The 22,351-nt window shown below is 40.2% G+C and overlaps 1 pseudogene; it reads right to left on the bottom strand.

Annotated features, from left to right (window-relative positions):
- Positions 1–251: 251 nt before the first annotated feature.
- LOC129398923 (5S ribosomal RNA) lies at positions 252–370 on the bottom strand (annotated as a pseudogene).
- Between the last annotated feature and the right edge of the window lie 21,981 nt (positions 371–22,351).

Here is a 22,351-nt window from a genome sequence, read left to right as displayed (position 1 = left end):
TCACTAGTCAATCAGATTAAAGGAGAGCTCCGAAGATTTTTGAGGAGAGGAACTTCATGGGGAGGGGTCTAATCTCCTCAGGGTCTGCTGAAGGTCTTATCAAGTTTTGTTTTTTGTATCCACAGAGTGGATCAGTCTTAAAATTTTCTTTTCCAGAAGTTTTGTTGACCTAAGTTTCATTGCCAAGGGCCTTCCCTTGTCTACCTACCTACATCAATTTCACTTAAATTTATTCAGGTAAATGTGACAAAGGCCTACAGCACCCACTACTCCCAAGCGGTCTCCCATCTAAGTATTAACCAGGCCCGACCCTGCTTAGCTTCCGAGGTCAGACGAGATTGGGTGCATTCAGGGTAGTATGGACATAGAGCAGAGCCTGGCAAGCTACTTGTGCCTAACTCGATATGCCAAAAACAGTAACAATGATGGTCTTCATTCCCCTGATCCTGAAAGAGCCCCCAAGCCCCCAATACGACATTGGGCTACACTAGTACGAGACAGGGATGAATGGAGATGTTGTTGGTGCCCGCTGGAGCAAATCAATGAACAACGGGATGACAGTGATACAGTGACACAGAAATGTGGAGAGATGTGGAGAGAGAGAGAGAGAGAGAGAGAGAGAGAGAGAGAGAGAGAGCAAGAGTGTGAGAGAGAGAGAGGTGCTCAAATAAGAATAAGATTATAAGATTCCTTCATACTACAAAAAGTTCCACTGAATCTTTTGTTTTTATTGTTGTTCTTTTGGCTTTTTTTTTTCTAACTTTTTTTTGGTGGGGGGTCACACCCGGCGATGCTCAGGGGTTACTCCTGGCTCTGCACTCAGGAATCACTCCTGGCGGTGCTCAGGGGACTATATGGGATGCTGGGAATCGAACACAGGTCGGCCGAGTGCAAAGCAAATGCCCTACCCGCTGTGCTATCGCTCCAGCCCCATGTTCTTTTGGCTTTTGGGTCACGCCTGGCTATGCTTAGGGTTTAGTTCTGACTCACCATTTAGGAATTACTCCTGGCAATTCTTGAGGGACCATATTGGATGCCAGGGATCAAACCTGGCCTGGCTATGTGAAAGGCAAATGTCATTCCCATTGTACTATTGCTCTGCCCTTCCACTGAGTCCTATAGTACACTTCTTGGAGGAGCAAAGGTAAAAAACTTACATTTAAAAAACAAAAAGGGGGGCCGGAGAGATAGCACAGTGAGTAGGGCGTTCGCCTTGCACGCGGCTGACCTGGGTTCGATCCCTGGCATCCCATGTGGTCCCCCAAGCACCGCCAGGAGTAATTCCTGAGCACAAAGCCAGGAGTAACCCCTGGGCATCGCCGGGTGTGACCCAAAAAGCAAAAAAAAAAAAAAAAAAAAGCTTTTATTATAACAGTCTTGTGAGACTCTTATTTATTATTGGAGTTCAACTGGTGCGACAACTGTCTACCAATAGTAGTTAATTGTTTACTTATTGCTCAATTTTTGCCTGGCATTACTTAAGTCCATTATACACAATAACTAATCAAGTCTAATTAAGTTTATAAGGTAGGTGTTATTTTTAATACAAGTGAGGGTATTGAGGTTCAGAGAATTTTAAGTAAATTTATCAAAGTCACGGAGTAAGTAAGGGAGACATGATTCATTCAATTCACATATTCCAGATGACTGACTCCCAAGTCAGTGCTGATGACAGTGAAGGGGATCCAAAAGTAAAACTCCCATATACACTGCTTAGGCATATGGATTATTTTGAGCTGAAAGCAATTAAAGCAGAAAGAGTTCTCTGCTCTTCCTTGCTCTGCCTACAAGTAGGACATCAGTGTCCCTTTGATAAGATGGCAGACATAGAGAAGCCAAGATGAATTTGCAAAAACCTAACTCATCCAAATCACTCTTATCTTAGTTTTTCACAATTCAAAGTCCAAACTCTTTCCCTTTGCTAAATCTATGTAATCACTAAGTCTATTACTTCTTTTAAAATCTCTTCTGTCAACTTCAGTGTATGTAAATAATAATCTAAATTGTGTTCCTTTTCTCTGTTTACTTTGTTCAAGGTTATTTTCAGGCTTCCAGGGATAAAACATGAGTTTAGAGGGGTAGAAGGGGTAGTATCACAGTAGGACTTGCCTTGCATATGACTGACCCAAGTTTGATCCATAGCATCCCATACGGTTCCCCCAAGCACGGCCAAGAATGATTGCAGAGCACAGAGTCACAGGTAAGCTCTGAGCACAGGCAAGTGTGACCCCGAAACCGAAACTTAAAGAAACAAAACATGAGTGAAGGGAAAAGACTTTTTTTTGTTTTTTGGGGTGCCACACTCAACAGTGCTTAAAGGTTACTGCACACAGGAATCACTCCTGGTGGTGCTCAGGGGACCATATGAGATGCCAGGGGTTGAACCCACGTTAACCGCATTCAAGGCAAAGCTCTACCCACTCTACTGCCTCCCTTAACTGCATATTTGTATGTTAATGATATGTGCAGTGCATGAGAAATCATGCAGTCATTATGCATATGTGCAACTTAGAACTACCTCAGTCATATGTATACCTCATAATATACCTCAGTCATATTATTTATGCCTAACCCTTGCCTGCACGCCTGGCTGTCTTCCCTGGGGCCCCTCGGAGGAGATGGGCTCCAGCTTCCCTCCCCACCCCAAGCAGAGCTCCCGGCGGCTGACGACCACCAGAACCTAGTTACAGCCATGCTGGAGGCCCCTCTCCACACTTTTGGACAGGCCTCATGCATGAAGGTACCGGCAGAAGAACCCAGGTGTGTGTAATCCAACAGCCAACATCCAGAGAGACTTAAAAGCAAACTCTCAGAAGCGATATCTTTAGCATACTTCTCCCTCTGGGAGAAGCTGGCAAGCTTCTGAGAATTTCCTGCCCACATGGGACAGCCTTGCAAGCTTCCCATGCTGTATTCATATGCAAAATCCAGTAACAAGCTGGATCTCATTCCCCCAATCCTGAAGAGCCCCCAGTGCAACATTGTTAGGAGGGCCGAGTCGAGATGGACTTCTAAGATCTCAGGGAAAGGACGAAATGAGATGTTACTGAGCCTGCCCTAGAGACTGGTGATTGACGGGATATCGTGATCGTGAACCCTTGAGATATATTCTTTCCCTGGATTAGCTGATTAAAAACCTTTGCCTCAAGACGTGATGCATGATTCTTGAGAGTTGTACAACTCAAGTGTGTACAATTTAATAAATATCTCTACTATTGTTCACAAAGTTTTGACCATTAATTATTTCTTCAAAAGAAATAAACAAGAGAAGTACTTTGCGGACCCCATTATGCATCCCTTTTCTGGTATCTTACTGCCACTATAAATTTATATTGTAAATTAACCTCCTAAGGAAACTAATTCCTTCAGGAAGACAAAGAACTTAGTAGGGGTCTAGAGTGGCTGCAACATATTTTTTTAAACTTTTGTTGAATCACTGTGAGACCCTTACAGATACCTCATACCATTCATAGCAAGCAACACAAAATAAATTACCTAGAATCTGTCTGTGTGGCAGGCTTAAGTGTTGGTGGGAAACTTCGAAATAATGGTGGTGGGAAGTTGTAATGGTGGTGGGATTGGTGTTGAAATATTGAATGTAATCAATTATTGTGAACAACTTTATACAAAATAAAATTTTAAAAATAGAGGCAATTATTTATATTATACATAGAGCTAGGATATAAATGATCAATAAACCATCTCCCAGAATATAAAATATCATTAAAAGAACTTTGTCTCAGACTAAAGTCATACAATCTTTTGACAACTGAGCAAAAGTATTACATCTTAAAATTTGGTTTCTATTCTAGAAGGGATTTAGAGTTTCCCAAATGTAGTCAGAAACCCCAATTCTAATGAAATTAGTCTAAAAGAATAAAGGAAAGGCAGGCCCTCCCCCAACAAGCCTACTACAATACCGTCCCCTGTCCTATACGTCTCAGGTTTCAACTGAAATTCTTTTTTCTGTGAGTCTTTAGAAATGCCTCAGAAAAAATATGAGTTGATAGATCATCAAAAATATTCTAGATATTTGTTACTTTTTCATTTATTTGTTCTGATTTAATGATATAAACTGGGATGATTTTTTTGTTTCTTTTGCAGTGCCAGCAATCAAATCCAGACCTCACACACGCAAAGTAAGTGCTCTACTAATGTAAGGGCAAAACTGACTCTATGAGGCAGCAAAAATCAGCAAAATCAAAATCAGGTAGGCCTCAGGTTCAGTTATGGGAACTTAAATATTTTCAGTTTCCCAGCAGTGAAACAATGTGCAACTGGCCAACCTGAACCCACTTGGGAACGTTCCTGGGCCTGACCAACCTGAACCCACTTGGGAACGTTCCTGGGCCTGACCAACCTGAACCCACCTGGGAAAGTTCCTGGGCCTGACCAATCTGAACCCACCTGGGAACCTTCCTGGGCTCAGCAAGGGGGTTCAACCAAGCAATTCTCACAATGCCCCAGAAATTGCCTTTTGTCAACCCTAATAGAATGAGTAGCATATGTGACCATAAGCTGCTAGTGGAAACTATTGTTTAATTATTGCCTGACCACTGTTACCCTAGACACTTGACAAAACACTTTTGTTTGGTAACTAAGTTAGATTTCTTTCTGAAACAAAAAGTCATGTACTGCTTATGTAATCAAACCCTATATATACTGCTTGCTGCCTGAAGGTGAGATAGTTGACCTCAGTATAGTGGAATAAAACTCCTACTGCTTTTGCATTATCATGCTCATGTCTCTGTCCATCTTGTTGCTTGGGGCCCATAGTCCCAGGCTTAACTCTACTGAGCCTAAATATCTGTTTTTCTGTCAGTCATTTGAAAGTGTTTTGTGCACTGAAGTTTTCAACCATTAGTTAGGACATCTTCATTGTTTTGCAGCAAGTTTGTTATTACTCCGAAGTTAAGAGTGATCACTGATTAGAGGCCAATATCCAAGGGTATGAGCAAAACAGGTTTAGTCTGGTGCTAACAACCTGAGAATACATGCAGTATTCCTCCAAAATATCTGCATGGTAATAAGAAGAACAGACATAGAATGAGCCCTTTCATAAGAGGGATATAAAAAAAATCTAAATAGAGGTATAACAAATGCCCAAAGGCAACAGAAACTGAGAACTAGTCTTTAGTTGCAAGCTTACCCAGAGAAGTGAATTGGGGGTAAGGGGTAGGATGGAGGGACACTGGGACAGTGGTGGAGAGAATTGAACACTGGTGGAGAGTGCGGTGTTGGAATGGATTATTCAAGACGCCCTATCATTAACAGTACTGCAAACCATGGTGCCTAAAATAAAAAAATAATCAAGTATTTTGTATTAGAAGGGGAACAGGGAAACATACATTTTCGATCCATGATTTTCAGACTGTATCAGAGTGATCAGTAAATTTCCTCAGAGAGATTTCCTAAGGCACATTATTTGATTCAAACTGTCCTTATTGTGGGGTTTTGGGAGAAGTACCTTTTAAAGGATAAATAAACTTACTGTTCTATTTATTTATTTTTATAAATTTTGAATCCAGCCCAATCTCTTCTGCTCTATCTTGGCTTTACTCAGAGAACAGTATAAGGTGATGGGGATTCAAAACTGGGTTGATGAGATACAGGATGAACACCTTAACCCTTGTATTATCTTTCTTGGACCCTGCTGTCAAAGCTATTACCAGTTCAAAAGCAGGAAGGCTGCATCTCCAGAGGAGAGAATTGCATAGGAACCAAGGCATGGTAAAAATGAAAGATGGTTCCAGAGAGATTGTTCAATGGCCTGAACACATACTTTGCTACAGGAGGCTCAATTTTGACTCTTGGCACAGATTGGTCCTCTAACACTGCAGTAAATAACCCTAGGGCACTGATCTGGGAGTAACTCTTTAGCACAGTCAGGTGTGCTCCCAAACCCAACCCAAAGACTCTGGATGATGCCAGTTCAAATGAAGAAGGTTGGACCTCTTCAAGAGAAGAAATTTTTCAACAGAGGCCTTGGTAAGAGTGAAAGGAGACCACAGAAGTCCTAAGTACCTTTCTCTTAACATCATCCTAACAGTGGTTTCTTATAACTCTCCTCAGGGCTTACTCCTGATGGGGATCAAGGGACCATATGTGGTGCTAGAGATGAATGCAGTCTTGTGCAAGGTAAGCGTCCCACCTACTGTATTACTGCTCTAGCCCAAACACAGATATTTTAGAAAAAACCCTGTCACTGTCACTGTCATCCCGTTGCTCATCGATTTGTTCAAGCAGGCACCAGTAACGTCTCTCATTGTGAGACTTATTGTTACTGTTTTTGGCATATCAAATACACCATGGAGAGCTTGCCAGGCTCTGCCGTGCGGGCACGATACTCTCAGCAGCTTGCTGGGCTCTCCAAGAAGGACAGAGGAATCGAACATGGGTCATCGCATGAAAAGCAAATGCCCTACCACTGTGCTATCACTCCAGCCCTGAAAAAACCCTATGAAGCCAAATTTGCAGTCCCATTCCATTTCTGGAAATTTGTCATGTGTAATTCCCTCCTTCTACTTTATGAAATGCCTTCCTTTTTCTCTTTTCTTCCTATTTCCTAAATAAAATTTGTTTCGCTGTCTGTCTTCTCCTTATTTTTTTTTTTTGCAAGAACAGACAACAAACTTGGGCAATCTTAATTAGAAGTCAAAACTTTAGTGTCCGTGCTGTGCTTATATAGACTTTTCCCAGCCCTGACCTCCCTGGGCACTTGTCCTGTGAGGTTTGGATGCTAGTCAGGGGAGCAGTAGCTCTTTCTCCCTCTTTTTCTCTTTCTGTTCCCTGTCCCCCTTGTGGTTCTGTGCCTAGAGATATCTTCCTGATAAAATAATTACTATAAACTTATGTAGGAAGTCAGTAAAGAGTTAGATAGTGAATTTTTCTATGATTGATGTCACAACTTGATTCTATCATCATGCACCAAAAAATACCCATCAGAGATAATAGCAAACAAATAGGCTGACTGCATTTTAATAAAATTTTATTTATAAAATGAGGGCCAGAGAGATAGAGGTAGGGTGCTTGCCTAGCACACAACTGATCTGGGTTTGATTCTGGGCATCCCACATGGTCTCCTGATGTCTGCCAGGAATAATTCCTGAGTGCAGATTCAGGAGTAACCCCTGAAGTTTAGGTGTGCACAGGTGTGCTATGTCAGCTAGGTCATTTCATGCTTGCTATATCATAAGCACCTGCACATCTATCTGGTAGAAAGTTTTGAGTGAGAAAAGTTTTACTTAACCCTTCAAGTTTATTTCTGATGTCTTAATAATAAAATAAATAAGGCAACTAAATAAGACAGGACAAATAAATAAGATAAATCTATTTTAATTATGTACATATGGGAATCCCTCATTCAAATGTTTCAGAGCTCTGAAGCTATTCAGAGACTCCACCATGACTTAGTGGCAGAGTGATGATTAAAAGAGCTTCTTCACAAATCATTGAGATCATTCTATATTTTTCTTCTGGCTTAGGTCATTCAGCATGATATTATATGTGGTGTACATAATAATGAATGAGAAAATGTATTTTAGTAAAGGGGGGATGCCTAGATCACCCTTGACCTCAAGGACAGAGAAGGAAAGAAATCAAAGAGGAAAGGGTAAAAGGGAAGTTAACCCAGAGAACAGGGTTCAGGGCTTCAGTTATACTTGTGATGTGGGAGACTGGATAGCCATATATCCAAAACGCAGACTCAACAACAGCAAAAACATGAGATTTAAGATGCAATCAGAACATTTTAGTGTGCCTGGTCAAGGAGACAAGTGGGGGTGAGGGGAGACAATGGTGTAGGAAAATTAATACTGGTGTGGGATTTGTATTGAAATGTTGTATGCCTAAAACTCAATTATCAATAATATTGTGAATCATGGCTCTTTAATTAGATAAAAAATTGTTTAAAAAAAATAAAAAGATCTTTAGCCCTGGCCTCTTGAGAAAAGGTAGCCCTTGGGGCAGTAATATATCCCAGAGAAGCAGCAGTTGCTATGGTTACCTCAAGCCAGTGCTGGCATTGCAGGTGATTGGGTAGAAAAACAGTGCTTCTGCTTCCTTGCTTGACTCGCCTCAGCTGCCCAGGAAAATGCCTGGCATAGGACAGAACTGGTAAAGTCCTGCCAGCCCCAGAAGTGGTCTTCAAGCTGTGTTTAAAGTCCACTTGTTCTGCATGGTGCAAGAACTGGTCCACATCACCTGAGTTCTTGGGGAGCTGCGGTGTTCCAGGTCCTTGTACTTTCCTCACAAAAACAAATTTCAGGAGAAGGTGAAATAATGAAGCAAAATATTTTAATTGAAAGATCTCTAGCAATGTGAAAGAAAAGAAAGAGAGAAATACGTGTTCTAAAGAGAACACAAACTTTTGTCAGAGAGGAAAACGCTAATAAATACATTTAAAAAGTGTTTATGCTAATGACTTTTATTTTGGTCAGTTCCCATAGCTAAGTCATTTTATTAACTTAGATTGTCAAGGGAGAGATTAAAGTTTGCCCATGAGTCTGCTAGTATATGTTGCATTGTTTAAAGTAATCTGGGCCAGGGAGATAAGCTCAAAGGCCTGAAACACACGCTGTGCATTCGTGAGCCCTGTGTTCTACTCCAGACACTGCTCTGTTCCCCTGAGAACTACTGGGAGTGGCTGCCCAGCACATTGCTGGACATCCTTGGGATTATCCCATAAAAAGAGTCACTGTGGGCACACACACAAAAATTCATCTACTAGAATAGTACATTTTCTAAATGAGCTTTAAAAAAAATTTTTTTAAAGATAAAATCACCTTTGAAGGGCTGGAGCAATAGTACAGCTGGTAGGGCGTTTGCCTTGCACGCGGCCGACCTGGGTCCGATTCCCAGCATCCCATATGGTCCTCTGAGCACTGTCAGGGGTGATTCCTGAGTGTAGAGCCAGGAGTAACCCCTGTGCATTTCCAGGTGTGACCCAAAAAAGAAAAAAATTCACCTTCGATTTTGGGAGATGGGAGAAGGTGATAAAGGCGTGCGTGTGTGCACGTGTGCACGCACGCACACACACGCGCACACACACACACACACACACACACACACACACACGCACACACCACACTTCAAATCCTGAACTGACCACTGTGAAAGCAACTCATAGAACAATCCAATCTCTTCCAGAAGTTGATAATTCTGACTCTCTAATTTATTACCAAGCATTAATTAACTACATGTGCTTATCATTACTAGATGCTGTGGGAATCCAAAAGTAAAAGTAATAGCCCATGTTCTTAGGAGTTATTTTGGAGGGTAGTAGTAGGACACTGACAGAGAAAATTAAAATCCTTGGATAGAATCAGAGAAATAGATCAATGGGCTTGAGGACATTATTTGTATACAGGAAATCCATGTTTAATCTGGCATGAACCCCACCCTTCAACACTGCTAAGAGCAACCCCCAAACATTAAGCCAGGTGTAGCTAAAAATCCTTGTCACTGTCACTGTTATCCCGTTTCTCATCGATTTGTTCGAGCAGGCACCAATACCGTTTCTCATTGTGAGACTTATTGTCACTGTGTTTGGCATATGGAACACGCACGGATAGCTTGCCAGGCTCTGCCGTGTGGGCACGATACTCTCGGTAACTTGCTGGGCTCTCCGAGAGGGGCGGAGGAATCAAACACAGGTCGGCCGCATGAAAGACAAATGTTATTGCTCCAGCCCTAGCTAAAAATCCTTGCATTGATTATTTATTTAATAATTGGTTATATTAATTTTATTTGTGTATTTGTATATTTATTTGTCATAATCCTGAGGATTGAACCAAGGCCTCACATAAGCAAAGCATGCATTCTACCACAGAGTCACATCCTCAATGCCCTATTAAGCATTTTAAAAAATAGAACTGACGTAATTTTTTTGTTTCCAAAATAAGTTATAATTGGTCCACATACTTAATATAAACAAAATATTTGTTGGAAAAAAGTGTTGGAAACCGTTGTTGGACACGGAGGGGGGCAGGAGCAACTCCATCACGTCTGGTTCCTGCTTCACGTCCTGTTTTACTTAAACCTTTTTGTTTTTCTTAAAACCCCGCTTCTCCCCGCTGGCCATCTGTGAGGGAAGGACATCTGGGCTGAAAAAACTTTTTGCCTTGGCAAATAGTTTTATAACAGCTATCCGCTATCTATAGAAGCCATCCAGATGCAAGCAGGGTGGGCAACCACCAGAATGTTCTGAAAAACGTGTCAAGATGACCTATCTGTAATTATTTGTTTGTACTATTCGAAATTGTGTTTTCTTTTGAATTATGAAACTTGTATTTTCACTTATGTTTTTGTTTGAATTCATATGTGCGGGCTATGAGGTAGGCAAAAACTATAAAACTAGCAGTTTTTCCCTTGCTTTGCTCTGATCTGTGTGCCTAGAGGCTTGACCCCAGCTAGCTGGCTCGAATAAACTCCGCTCGCATATTGCATTACTGGCCGAACTCTTTGTGTGGTTGAGAGGGGGAGATTATTGCTAGGGTTTGATGTCGATAATTTCCCCCTCTCCGAACCCACACAAAGAGTTCAACCAGTAATGCAACACACAAGCAGAGTTCATTCGAGCCAGCTAGCTGGGGTCAAGCCTCTAGGCACGCAGGTCAAAGCAAGACCCCGAACCAGGGAAAAGCTGCTAGTTCTATAGTTATTGCTTACATCATAGCCCACACTTACAAATTCAAACAAAAACGTAAATGAAATTTGCAAGTTTCATAATTCGAAAGAAAACATAATTTCAAATAGTATGAATAAATAGTTACAAATAGGTCATCTAGACATGTTTTCAGAACAGTCTGGCAGCTGCCTGCCCCGCCTGCCTCCCTTCTATAGATAGCGGATAGTGGTTATGAAACTATTTGCCAAGGCCGAGTTTTCAGCTCAGTTGTCCTTCCCTTGCAGATGGCCGGTGGTGGGGGGGGGGCAGGGGGAAGCGGGTTTTTAAGAAAAACAAAAAGGTTTAAGTAAAACAAAACGTGAAGCAGGAACCAGGCATGATGGAGTTGCTCCTGCCCTGCTCCGTGTCCAATATTATCAACCCCAGACCCTAACACCATATAAACTACTTTTATGTGGTTTTCATAATTTTAGAGTTGGGAGAGTATTTCTATATAATTTCAACCTCAGAAGCCATGGAGAAAAGATAATAAGAATAAAATTCATCTACATAAGAAATTATTAATAAACAAGATTAAAAAAACTAGTGTAATTACTTTTAATATGCATGGACTGGATCCATGCACAGCGGGTAGGATGTTTGCCTTGCATACCACCAACCCGGGTTTGATTCCTCCATCCCTCTCAGAGAGTCCAGCAAGCTACTGAGAGTATCCCACCCGCATGGCAGAGCCTGACAAGCTACCCATGGTCTATTCTATATATAGGCCAAAAACAGTAACAACAAGTCTCACAATGGAGAAATTACTGGTGACCGCTTGAACAAATCGATGAACAATGGGAGGACAGTGCTACAGTGCTATACCTGGCATACAAAGAGGAGAAATTACTCAACCTTGAGAACTCATAAAAATCAATAAAAAGTCATGAATAGTCTGAAAGAAAAATGGCCATAGTTTATAGAAGTATAAATTGACGGTTAATTTTAAGCCTCCATTTGAGGCTAAAGGAATAAAATAAAAAACTTAGATCAAACTAAAAGGAAATTTATCACTTTCAAACAAATCAGCTTCTGTCTTGTTTTCTTGCATCACTTTCCAGCTGCTCCTTCTGAAGAAGCCTCTCCTGAACTCATGCTGAGAAATTACTGGGGTGCTTGGTCCCAGCTGGGTCCAACTTTGTGTTATCCCAGTCCAAGGCTCATACACTGGAGTGAGGAAGACTCAAGATGATTCCAGTCCCAGTTGTTCCAATCATTCCCAACCTTTGTCTTACTAGGCTTTCACATCTAGAACCCAGACACTTTACAACAATCCAGAGGTAGATACTGAGCACTTTGTGAAGTACTTACAGACTCAGGAACGTCAGTCAAGGCATTGAACACTGTATTTGCTTTAGTTTAAGGGCATAAGCCTACCACAAACAAGGCAACTAAAATTGCCCTACTCTGGCCAGAGGTTGATATAAGGAAAGTTTTATTTGGAGGAATCTGGAGATCAAGTAAAACACAACTATATATACATATATATGCATATATATATGTATATATATCTTTGAGAGGGCTGGAGCAATAGCACAGCAGGTAGGATATTTGCCTTGCACATGACCGACCTGGGTTCAGTTCCTCCATCCCTCTCAGAGAGCCTGGCAAGCTACTGAGAGCAACCCGCCCGCACGGCAGAGCCTGGCAAGCTGCCATGGCATATTTGATATGGAAAAACAGTAACAAGTCTCACAATGGAGTCGTTACTGGTGCCTGCTCAAGTAAATCGATGAGCAATTGGACAACAGTGCTATATACAGTGCTATCTTCTATATTGGTGGATCCCAAGGGTGGCTCACATGAGTTGGGAGGAAAAGAAGTCACTTTCTCCTAATCTGCTTTTGCCACCCGGGATCCAGGGTTACTGGGTTCTTGTCTCGCTTGCAGAAAAGAATTTCAGGAGTAGTCAAGCAGTGAAGTAGAACAGATTTTATTTGGAGGGTTTTTGAAGGGAAGGAGGAAAAGAAAATGGGAAAGAATGGAGAGTAAGAGAGACAGAGTAACGTGCTCAAGAGAGAACATAGGCTTCTCCAAGGGTGGAGAGAGCCCCTACACACATCCCAGCATTAGATAGGAAAGCATGAAAGTACACATCTCAAGAGGGGAGATGCGGGTGACATATGTGCTCGGGCATGCATGTCCTCGGCCACGTGGGCTCAAAGCAGCATATGCGTGCCCTTCCTTTGTTCAAAGTGTCTTTTATAGGCTCTTCTCAGGTTGTCTTGATCCAGAATTTCTGGAGTCTTTTCAGGGCTGGTTCACATTTTAATCAGATTAAGGGAGAGGTCTGAGGGTTTGAGGAACTTCATGGGGAGGGGTCCAACCTCCTCAGGGTCTGCTGAAGGTCTTATCAGGTCTGTTTTCTGTATCCATAGGGTGGATCAGTCTTATGATCTTCCTCCCAGACATTCTGTTCACTGGTTTTATAGCCGGAGGGCCTTTCCCTGTCTATCTGCCTACATCATATTCACAATTGAATACTCATATATATATGTATATGTGTGTGTGTGTATGTATTCATGGCATGTAGTAGCAACTCTAAAACAAATGGATTAAATGACTTTATAATAAAAGTTGTGCCTTTGCCATAGTATGTATTGTCGCTATTCTGAGGGAGTCACCATTTGATATGTTCAGGGATGGATCACCGTCCTCTCAGCTGGCTGACAATGGATGAACAAAGGAACAAAGAAACAGGGACCACCAGGCTGATTGGAATCAGTTGCACTTATTCAAGTTCCACAGCATTAGTTATGTTAGTTATACAGAAATTGTTACTTATGTAGAAACTGTGAAGGGTTGGGGGTAGCAATTACACATAGGTGTCATTGAACATTATCATAGCAATGAATAGATATAAAGCCCTTCCTTAAGGCAAGTTCCTCAAGGGGATTTACTCAAGGACAAAATCTCATTTAAGGGCTCAGTATTCTAGATTACTAGGGTATCTGCCCAAGGGTGGGATTCAGCCTAAGGGGATTCCAGCTAAGGGTGTGTTGCTTTTTCCTTTCCTTAGCTAGTAATCCATTTAAACAATCAAACTAATGGGGCTGGAGCAATAGCACAGCAGGTAGGGCGTTTACCTTGCATGCAGCCAACCTGGGTTCGATTCCCAACATCCTATATGGCCCCCCTGCACTCTGCCAGGACTAATTCCTGATAGCAGAACCAGGAGTAACCCCTGTGTATTGCCGGGTGTGATGCAAAAATAAATAGATGATCATATTAAATTAATTTTTTACTAATAATTCTAGTCATTTTGTATAAATGCAGTAAAACATATATTAAGCTTAAAGTGTGACTCTTGCTGGGGACATCTTGCTATATATGCCAGACCACAGTATCTCAAGCCAGGTTAGTCTTTCATAACCTCAGTAGGGTTCTTATTTAGTTGCTTCTTTTTAGATCATGGTCATGGTCTTTCCATGACTATGCTCTTAACTTAATACACTTCTTATGGTGCTTTGCCTGTCCCTTTCGATGCCAGCATAGCTCATGGCTTGCCCTAGGTCCATCCGATCTCTCACCAGGACCCTGCTTTGGGGGTGTTAGAAACTAAGGGCAACTGAGGCTTAAGTCAAGTAAAACTCCTGGATGTCCAGGAGTAAATATTATTTGAAATCACTTAAATCCCAAGTTACAAAAGCATAGCATTAACTGTCTTCCTCTGACTATACAAAAGAGGGCTTTTCTCTGATGTAAACTATGCAAAGGGCATAAAGGAAAGAGAAAAGAAGTATTTCAATTGCATATACAAAATCCAGAACCCTCAGAAGATTGGACCTACAGGTTACAGGGTCTGATTTGGGAATATTTGTGATTAACTGATAGGGAAAGAAGAACACAGAGAAGTTAAAGATAAACATGGAGAATTAGGAGTGCCTGATGGTATTGGGTGTGCCTCAGAAGCCTGTGGTGGGTATAACTCAATAAAACTAAGCTCCCTAAGGGAATTGCAAGGACAAACCAATGTTACTTCTTAAAATGCTTAGAACTATAATCTAACAATGTATGACACTGACAGACAAAAGGAATACAAGAGGGTAAAAAAACCAAGTCAGTAAATGCTGTGGAAATGCAATATTCTCCCTGAATGACACAGAGAGGGATTTTCTGAGGCTCACACTCACTCCACTCAGTTTGCCCATCTGCAGGCACAGGTTCCCATGACTGAGCCTATGCAGACTCCTCACCACAGGCTAGTGAAATCCAACTCCTCCAGGGCCTGCTTGTTCCCTATCCCAGAGACAGTAAAACATACTTCTAGCTCGTTGTACAAAACTTCACACACCTAATTTCTTTCTATTCAGAAAAAAATAATTATATACTATTGGAAACGGGCCTGAGCACTTCCTGCCTTTGTACCTGGAAACAGGGACTGGCTGTGGAGAAACTTGGTGTAAGGGTGAGCCATGCCCTGAGAGCCAACCTTGACAGGCGGCCAAGGGGCCACCATTCTCTGGCGGCCAGACTGGAAATGTCGAAGGGCCACCATGCTCTGGCTCTGGCAGCTGGCCTTGAGAGGAGGCTGAAGGGAAGGCTTGGCCAGGCCCAAGGCCACATCTCTGCTCCTGTCTTTCAGAGCTGAGATGGGGAACAGAAAATAAGTAAAGCTTAGCACTGTAGCACTATCACACTGTTGCCCCATTGTTCATCAATTTGCTCGAGCAGGCACCAGTAACGTCTCCATTGTGACACTTGTTACTGTTTTTGGCTTATCAAATATGCCATGGGTAGCTTGCCAGGCTCTGCCCTGTGGGTGGGATACTCTCAGTAGCTTGCCGGGCTTTCCAAGAGGGATGGAGGAATTGAACCCAGGTTGGCCATGTGCAAGGCAAACACCCTACCCGCTGTACTATCGCTCCACTTAAAAGCTTTACTTTTAAGTAAAGCTTACAAAAATAAAATTGCTTACACAGCCTAATTAATATTGTTTACACAGCCTTTTAAGTCTGCTGATCATTGCTAAAATAAGACTATATAAACCAGCTTAGATTATAATAAACTTGCTATATGCTTCTTACAGTCCTCCCTACCCTGTCTTTCAGCTCTCATTTCCTCTCTCCAGCTGAAGTTCAATTTGGCTGAGTGAGTCATGGCAATATACAAAATTTCTAGAACAATTGTGTTGGTCTTAGAGATCACAAACACAGGAACCCAGAAAAGAAAGACGAGGACACACCTTCCTATGGTTCGTGATGCTGATCACTGCAGGAAGTTCCCCATACTCAGAAGATAACCAGTCCCTCTTACTGCAAAACATCAGGGACACCCATTCGATGAATGACTTCTTTTTGACACTCAAGATTGGTGCAGCCCTAGGAGTCTACTCCATCATCGTGTGTTTTGGAATGGGGTTGGGGGGTTTGCTGACACCAAGTTCTCCAAAAATGTCCTGAGAGGCAATCTTATAAATAGCTGTCCTTGGTGTTCCTGCTGACCTTCGCACTAGTCACTGGTAAATGAATGTTCATTAAAGGCAAAAGGCTTTCTTGGTTCTTAGGACCATGCCATTTCTAAAATGGAAAGGAGGGAGTAAGTTAGGGCAGGACAAAACAGAATCAAGCAAAGAACAGTCTTGTGATCCATAACCTTACCTCTTATTTGGTCAACGTAAATATATTTCCTAAGAGATGAGAACCCTTATCTCCCAAAATCTAAATGTAATGATCCTCAGGGTCTAATATGTACACCGAATCACATGAATCTTGCTGAATTGTGTCTACCCTCTAAGATAGTCAGTTGATCAGAGTAGCAACCTGAGCAGCATAATTCAGTTGATCTGAGTAGCAACTTGAGTAGAGTAATCTGCAGGATTATGATCAAAGCAAGGCTGCATTGCTCCCTATGCTTTCTCTAGAGAATTAAGATAGCACAGGATCTCCCAGTGGTCAAAAGGGCTTATGATTAGTAATTTCAACATGAATATTATAAACATATCCCTTTCCCTAGAAGGACGAAGGTGATCAAAAATTCTTTCTGTATCCTACTGTTCACAGACTCCAGATGAATTCCACAAGTAATATTTGGCTTCCAAGTGTGCCTTTTTTCATTTCCTGCCATTTCTCTCCCCAGATCTATAAACTAGAGAGGCGACAAAGTACAGTTGGATGTAATTTAAAATCACGGTCAGGGGCTGGAGCGATAGCACAGTGGGTAGGGCATTTGCCTTGCACGCAGCTGACCTGGGTTCAATTCCCAGCATCCCATATGATCCCCTGAGCACCGCCAGGAGTGGTTTCTTAGTGCAGAGCCAGGAGTAACCCCTATGCATTGCCAGGTATGACCCAAAAAGCAAAAAAAAAAAAAAAGTCATGGTCAGATTAAGGTTAATTTTGTCCTTGAGTATATCACTCAGCTTTATATTGTGTCACCTGAATCACTTGACATGGCAGACATAACTTCCCATTGAGTCTCAGCCCTGAGAACTTTAGGTGAGCTGATCCATGTTGCAAAGGGAGACAGTGTTGCTTGGAAATGTATAAGTATTGCAATCAGCCAAATCCCTCCAAGAAGACACAGAAATTTTAGCTCTTATAATGACATGGCTGTTCGGGAGTAAAAATTACTGTTTAATTTTTTAAATTAAATCACCATGAGATAAATAGTTACAAAATTATTCATGATTGGGTTTCAGTGATACAATGTTCTAACACCTGTGGTCTCTACTCTATCCTAACTGCATTCTCTCCATTCCTCCCACTTGTGACAAGTTTCCAACCATGGGTCAGTCCTCCCTGTCCTCATTTGTCTTTGGATAATAGTTTCATACCATCGTTTTTAAAACCTACAAATGAGTGCAATCATTCTATGTATATACCTCTCCTTCTGAGTCATTTCACTCAGCATAATACTCTCCATGTCTATCCACTTATTAATAGGTGTCATGACTTCATTCTTCTTGGTGGCTGCATAGTATTCTATTATGTAGATTTATCATAGTTTCTTTATCCAGTCAATTGTTCTTGAACACTCAGGTTGTTTCCAGCTGGGAATGAGAATGTAGCTACCAACTCTGAATAAATTTGCTTCCAGCATCTACACCTCAATTTCCCATCTGTTACATTCTTCCAATGAGGGGATATTTTTGTGTAATCTTTTAGACATCATCATTGCTCATATGAAGAAGGTATGAGTAGGGTAGTGAAAGAGATGGAGGACTCCTGACTGAGAAGATAAAAATATGAATCAGCATTAAAAGAATTTAAATAAAGTATGGGAACTTACTTAAGCAGGTCTTACTGTTGCACTGTCATCCAGTTGTTCATCAATTTGCTTGAGCAGGCACCAGTAACATCTCCACTGTGAGACTTGTTGTTATTGTTTTTGGCATATTGAATATGACACGGGTAGCTTGCCAGGCTCTGCCATTGGGACAGGATAATCCGGTAGCTTATCGGGTTCTCCGGGAGGGACAAAGGAACCAAACCCGGGTCCGTAGCATGCAAGGCAAACGCCCCCACCTGCTGTGCTATCACTTCAGTCTAAGCAGGTCTTATACTAATTAATTTCCCTTAGCCATTTGCACTCACACTGGACTTACATAGGGTTCCTAAGAAACTAAAATCAGAATGCTCTTAAATAATTTATTAACACAAATAATTTTATTATTTATATCATTAAATAATTTTATTAGTATAAAAGAGTAATAATGTAATATTCTTAATAAATTATTGAACACGCAGCCTCCAAGAACTCTCTTCTGACCAAGGGCCAGCCTTGTACAGAACCACCTACTGAAATATAAATCTGTTCAATCTTTATAGAAAACAGTATAGGGGTTAAGGTGCTTCCTATATCTTGTTAACCCCAGTTCAAATCCCTGGTGGCATGTAGAGTTCCTTGAACACCACCAGGGGTCACTTCTGAGCACAGAACCAGGAATTACCCCTGAGCATGCAGGGTGTCTCTCTTCTCCCCCAAAAGATGTGATATATATGCTATACCAATTGCTGAATATAGAATACAATTTATCAATAAGAAAATAAAAACAAAAACAAGAACTGAAAGTGTTAAAAACAAACAAAAACAACAAATACGTGATTCTTGTCAGAATGTAGCCTCTCTTTTGTTCTCTGCTATTCCTGAGTGTATTCCTGAGGTTTTATCAAATAATTTTGTGTCAATTATTTGAATTAAGCAAATAAAAAATATCCACAGTGACCAAATTTTCTGATTGTGGTTCTTTTTGGTCTGTTTGTTGGTTGATTTTTGGGCCACATTTGACCATACGTAGGGCTTACTCCTGACTCTATACTCATGGATCACTCCTGGCAGGGCTCCAGGTGACCATATGTAGTGTTGGTGACTAACCAGGGCTGGCTGTGTGGAAGTTAATCACCTTACCAGCTGTATTCTCTCCAGCCCACTGATTTTAGTTTTATCAGCATAAAATTCATCACAATGTTCAATTTTTATTTACTGAAGAAGAAATTCTGAGCATTAACTAAACTCACCAATGCATCCAAAAATCATCCAAAAAACTCTAAGCAAAAATCAAATGATTTTCAATATAAAATGTTGCACTCCATTTGATGATGATATTAATTTCAGATACTTCTTACTTCTTTTGGTGCTTAAAAATGTTAAATATTTTCAGGCAACCTTTATTTTCTTCTTAGAAAAAGCTATAAAATATTATTTTCTTAATGTTTCAACTGATGCTAGTCTCATTTTAATATATATATATTATATTACATATATACACAAGTATGCTCACTACATCTCTATTTACAATAACCAAGATATGTATGCCAAATACCCAAAGAAAGATGAGTGGATAAAGAAGACGTGGTATATGTGCCATAAGAAAAAATGAAGTCTTACATTTTGTAACAATATGGATAGAATAAAAATGGGTTTGGCTAAGTTAAATAAGTCAGAAGGAGAAAGGAAATCCTAGATGATCTCAATCATATGTAGTATATGGATAAGCAAAGCATGGGAATTGAACAAACCATACAACACACACACACATACACAAAACCACACAAAGGGTGGACTCACTGCAGAATGAGACTACCAGATAAGGAGAAGGGTGTCAAGAGAAGAACTGAAGGAAGAAGAGAATTAAATGGACAGAGGTAGATATCAATAGTTCAGTGATGGTTGTGTTAGTGACAGATTTTTTTCTTTTTGGGTCACACCCAGCGATGCTCAGGGGTTACTCCTGGCTCTGCACTCAGGAATTACTCCTGGCAGTGCTCAGGGGACCATATGGGATGGGGTCGGCTGCATGCAAAGCAAATGCACTACTTGCTGTACTATTGCTCCACTCCAGTAACGGATATTTTGAAGAGAGATTCTAGCCCTAAGATTTATATATATATATATATGTATATATATAAGAATATAAAAATAATCATCTGAAAATCAATACTATATCAATATCAAAATATTTTAAAATTAAATGTTTAAGTGCATTTAATTACTTTTAATTCTAGTTAGTTGTTTAAATTAAATATTGCATTTTCCCTTAAAAGAATCAGAATTTCAGACTAAATTCCCTTTTTTTCCTTCTGCTTTTATTAAGGCACCATTATTTATAACACTGTTAGGAATAGAATTTCAGATAAAGTTTTAACACTGTAACCACCACTAGAGTGTCCGCTTCTCCAGACCAGTATATCACCCCCTCTCCCCTGTTTGTTATTCCCTTACTATATTTATATTCCACCCCACATATAAGATAGATAATTCTGACTTCAGTCAGCATGTTACCCTTTAGTTCTATCCATATAGCAGCAAATTACATTATTTCATACTTTTTTATACTCATGCAGCATTTCATTGTGTATATGCATTATTATTTCTTTAACCACTCATATGTTCTTGAACACTTGATTTGTTTCCATATCCTAGTTATTATGACTAGAGTAGAAATTAACACAATATAGAGTAATGAAAACCACTGACTAGCCAAAGAGCTACTAGGAATAAAGAAGATGAATCCCTCTCTCTCCACCACTAACCTTAAATTATATAATAAACCTATAGTAATCAAGATGGTGTGGTACTGGAACAAACATATACTGTCAGATCAGTGGAAGAGGACTAGAGCCCAGAAACAGATACACAGGTCAAATGGACATTTAGTTTTAACAAAGGAGCAAAGAGTTTGAAGTAAAGTAAGGAAATTCTCATCAACAAACGGTGCTGGGAAAACTGGTCAGTCCCATGAATTCAGAGTCTTATCTCACAATATTCAAAGTGGATTAAAGATATTAATAACTGAATTTATAAATTATACTGAGAAAAACATAGGCAGGACCTTTATGACTTTGAATCTGGAGGCATCGTCAATGATTCAATGCCATTGGCCAAGCAAATGAAACCAAGGATTAGCTGAAGTACATCAAACTAAGAATCTTCAAAACCATAAAAGCAATGATCACAATAATAAAAAAAGACACTTCACAAACTAGGACTGAGTATTTTCCTACCTTCATCTGACAAATGGTTAATAACCAAGATATAGAAAACTCTTGTAAAACTTAACAAAAAAGTACCCCATCAAAAAATGGGAAGAAGAGATGACAAGACCTTTGTAGAAAATCTATAGATTGCTAATAGGCATATGAAAAAAATGCTCTTCATCATTATCATTAGGAAAACACAAATCACAACATCACACCAGAGAGACTAGTACACATAAAAAACAACAAAACAACCAGTTATGTCACAGATGTAGGGGAAAAAGAACACTCATCTGCCAGTGGTGGAAATGTTGACTAGTTCAGCCAGTTGGAGTATGAATCTGTCTCAATAAACTAAGAACTGAGCTTCCATACAACCATGAAATTTCATTTCCTGCATCTACCTCAAGGACCTAAATTACTTATCGATTGCTATTAAGTTAAAGTCAATTTAAAAATTGTCAGAAAAAAACAACAGAAACTGTGCCAGAAAGATGACTCAAGGGGCTTGAGTGCATGCTTTGCAAGTGCTTAGCCAATTCTCTCTGACCTCTATTAAATGTCCTTTCAAACACATACATATATGTATATCTCTCATGTATATCTTTAATATGTATATGTGATATATACCACACATATATCTTTATGTATATGTATATATAACATATATATTTACTTATTTATCTAATAAGCCCCTATTCACCGAGTATCCCAACTTTCTCTCTTCAGCTCGGACCTCACTCATTTCCATCTGGTGTCAGACAACTGCTAAAAAGTGGGATACTTATACAGACCTAAAAAGAAAGTAGAGATCTTCTTTAACTTATGATGAAGTTACATTGTGATCATAGGTTGAAAATACCATCAGTCAAAAATATATTTGATTCTTTTTGCTTGTTTGGGGGCCATATCTGTCTGTTTATTCATAGGTCTGTGCTCAGAGTTATTCTTAGTATGGCTGAGAAAACCATATGTGGTGTTTGTGATGACCTCCATTATTATTTTTGAAAGGTTCAATATTTGATACTTTAAATCTATGAAAACATCATAACTTTCACTTAGCCTACCTTAAATATTATATTATACATACATTAGCTTACAGTTGAAAATAACATATATACGTTATTTTTATGTCAGTTTTACAATAATTTGTTATATAGTGTACCAAAATACATAACAGAATAGTTTTATGGATTTCCACTATTAAGATACACAGCTTAAAGCATTCTGGAACAGAATAATGTTTAAAATTTGTACTAAAAGTAAT

The sequence above is a fragment of the Sorex araneus genome, chromosome 9 (assembly GCF_027595985.1).
Source record: "Sorex araneus isolate mSorAra2 chromosome 9, mSorAra2.pri, whole genome shotgun sequence".
Classification (NCBI taxonomy): Eukaryota; Metazoa; Chordata; class Mammalia; order Eulipotyphla; family Soricidae; genus Sorex; species Sorex araneus.
The sequence above is the reverse complement of the archived record's forward strand: the minus strand, read 5'-3'. Positions and strand labels throughout refer to the sequence as shown.